We start from the raw sequence: 3,467 nt of genomic DNA, 5'->3' as shown, positions 1-3,467 counted from the left end.
TGCAGTGAGTGGGCTGTCCTCTCTCTGTCTCTCTCTCTCTCCCACACGCACACACACTGAGTCATCCTCACTAGATCAGATCCCACACATGACAAGGTTTGTTCAACGTTGAAATGTCTTCGTTTATGATCTCAAGGAAATGAAATTAACTGTCTGTGGTCCCGTTAAACCAAATTTCCCCACAAAGTGATAGTAATGTGTGTGCGTGTCCGCATGTGTGTTCAGGCTGGGCGAGGGTGACCCATTTCAAAGCTCTCTAGACTTTGCCCTAAATCTTCACTGTAACTTCAGTCTGAACAAACTCACTCATGAAGTCTGTTTCCATGTCCATTATCTTCATGAATGGGTAAGCAAGTAAATTCACTCCCACAAATTCTCATTCTCATAAAATATTTTTTTATATAAATCAGTATAAATGCAGCACTACAAATGTTAGATTTAAAATGTTATCTACATGGCATGTCATTATTATTAACATTATTAACATTATCGTGGTGAGAAGGGTGCTTAAATGAAAATGTTGCAATGTATTTAAGCTTAATTCAAGCTTAATGGACTTTAAAATAAGCTTTGATTTCCCCTACACTACATAATCATTGTTAAATGTGCTGCTAAGTAGATTTGGGTCACCTTTCACAGATATCAGAGATTAGCCTGTGTATCGCCCTCTAGTGGTTGCAGTGAGCTAGGACCCCAACCACCCAACAGGCACATATATGCACAAACTGAATAACCCAAAGTGTACCATGAGTTCACTTTATGTGGGGTCACATTGAAGGGGGGAAGCTCATGGTGGGAGTCATTGTGACAGACAGGTATGTATTAGGCTGTGACGCACGCGCTCGAGGGGTATTTTCCTCAGGTTAAATCTTCGTCTTCCTGTCAGTGTTTCTTTCAACTTCAATGAATCACTCATGACTGAATAAAGCGTTTCCTACCTGTACTTCCGCTGACTAACACACACACACACACACACACACACACACTCTTCGGCTTCATTCTCAAGTTTACGATAGAGAGAATACAAGCTTTTCTTCGGCGCGAGCTCGCGCGCTCGTGTGGGGGCAGTTACTGACCCTTGCAGATGTCGAGGGGTATTTGTGACTACTGTGCTGTCATAGATGGAAAAGGAGAAACAGGATGGTTTGATTTTTTTCCTATGACTTCATGCTGGAGAGGAATCCGCCGACTCTCCCGCCCGCGCGCGGCTCTCCTGACTGGAGCTCCCACTGGCCGCGCGCGTGTTTGAGAGTTTGCCAACATGTTTCATATGACAATTATAACGAGAAAATAAATACAGAAGCTCGATAAAAAAGTAAGTTCAATCAATAAGAACCCCCCCACCACCACCCCAAGGAAAAAAGGCGTTTTCAATAACGAGCCTCATTTCTTTGATATTTAAACTGATGGTGATGTGTTATGTCAATATATTACAATTCGATTGGTTTTACGGTGTGTTGATACGTGTGTTTTAATCGTGTTGTATTGATGAGTCGGGGTGGATAAACAGGTGTAATGATGTAACGGCCGATATGAATGTAAGTCTGTGGAGAGAAAGACGCTATGGTCTCTCTCTCTCTCTCTCTCTCTCTCTCTCTCTCTCTCTCTCTCTCTTTCCGGTTCAGCGTTCATCTGTACGCGCGCACGCACGCACACACACAAGCACGCACGCACTCACACTCTCCCCCGCGCGCTGTCTCATTCACCGGTGCGCGCAATCCACGCGGGTGGAGGGGTATATAAAGCAGCGCGAGGAGGCCACACGCTACACTCGGACTGAAACCACTTCAGACCACAAGCAGCAAGACTCCGAAGCCGAGAGTAAAAGTACCAAGCATAGACCGAGCGCGCTGCCGGAGCTGCGCGTTTATTCTCCTGCGTCGTCTCTCTCTGGAATAGCTGCAGAAACAGACGCAGAGGCTGGTAGTAAACTCTCTGGAGTTTGATCAGAGTCGCTTTGTTCCGTTGCGCTTGTGGAAGTGAAGTGGACTTGGAATACGCCTGGACGCGTTTGACCCGCGGAAGACTTTGAAACAGTTGGATTGAGTGCGCTTATTAAAGACTCCACAGTAACTTTAAACAGGTAACACGAGTGTGAATGTCAACGTTTGTTGCGAATGATAAGTCCTACGTTCTGTTCATGAGTGTTGTGAGGGATGGATGCATGGATGAGCGCTGTCCGCGGTGCTGAAGTTGTGCGTCTGAATAGTCTCAATATGAAAGTGATTGTCGTTGCTATTCGCTGCTGTTTGTGCGTTAATTGTCTGTATGTTCATAAGTGTCTTCATGTGTGATTATTAACTGAAGCATCACGTCCACGCATGTTAGTTCATAAACTCTTGCAAATATTTTCTCAAATTTACTTCAGACAACTCTGGAAGATAACACATTTTTCTTTATGCATAGATTACCGACAGGTTATTTAAATGTAAGTAAAGGTAAAGATCTTTCCGAATGCACCGAGTAAAGAGAAGTTCTAACTTTTGACATATTTGATGTTGACATTATGAAATAATGACTGCTTTTATCCACAGTTATTCATGCGCTTTGTTGTGTGTTTTGTTTGTGAGATTGTTGCGCATTCCTCGATGTCTCTGAGTTGGTCTAATAATGTCTGAAGCGCGTGCATGTTCCTGCGCTCACATTTCAACATTCACAACTGAGTTTGTTTGTGCATATAACAGCAGTTCGTTGATTCTCATGTAGTTGTATTTGACCAGTTAATGTAGTCAGTGTGTATAGATTAAACACCACGCCGCACTAATTGCACTCTAATGCATTTAAATTCTATTCTATTAAGGTTTTACTCTCATTATGCCGTATTCTTCTGATGGCAATAGATGTCTCAGAAGCAGAACCCCAGATGGCTTGGCACGTGTTTGGAAGAGCTGTGTGTGTTTCAGACTTTCCCAGGATTAAACACAAAGCCTCCGTGTTTGCTCAGATCAGATACAATCTGATACTCATCTCAGGATCAGACCGACTTAAACAAGTGAAGGGTTCTGCTGCCCATGCAGCACCATTCACTCATTCAGACAGACTCTGTGTATCTGTCTGTCTGTCTGTCTTGTTCTCTCTTTCTCTGTCTCAGTCTCACTTTCCCCTTCCTGTACTTCAACTCTCTCAAATATCAGCCGTTTCCATAACTACCAATATAATGTGTCATTTCAGCCCACTGGTCGGATAAACGAGAGAAAGAGAGAGGATGAGTGACAGAGCTGTATGGTTTCCGGATTCTCACATCAGTCATGATTGCAACCTGTGTGTGACTCTGTAGAAGCAAAGAAAGCTTTTAAAACAGAGTAAAAACAGTTAAAAACAGTCTGTTTGAGTCTGTTGGAGTTTTTCAGGACTGCTGAGCTTTAGTTTAGTATAGCTGTTGCCTTGAGGGAGGTGAAGATGACAGATAAAGAGCCTACAGCTGCTCTCTCTCTCTCTCTCTCTCTCTCTCTCTCTCTCTCTCTCTC

The 3,467-nt window shown here is 43.6% G+C and overlaps 1 protein-coding gene across 1 annotated transcript in view; it reads left to right on the top strand.

Annotated features, from left to right (window-relative positions):
- The first annotated feature begins 1,740 nt into the window (after positions 1–1,740).
- LOC130566673 (adhesion G protein-coupled receptor B1-like) overlaps positions 1,741–3,467 on the top strand; it is a 13,634-nt gene continuing 11,907 nt past the window's right edge. Inside the window, exon 1 of the mRNA XM_057354324.1 lies at positions 1,741–2,083. The gene's annotated coding sequence lies outside the window, so the exon portion shown is untranslated. The remainder of the gene's footprint in view (positions 2,084–3,467) is intronic.

This window comes from Triplophysa rosa, linkage group LG16 (assembly GCF_024868665.1).
Source record: "Triplophysa rosa linkage group LG16, Trosa_1v2, whole genome shotgun sequence".
NCBI classification, from domain to species: Eukaryota; Metazoa; Chordata; class Actinopteri; order Cypriniformes; family Nemacheilidae; genus Triplophysa; species Triplophysa rosa.
This window is presented reverse-complemented; position numbering and strand designations above follow the sequence as displayed.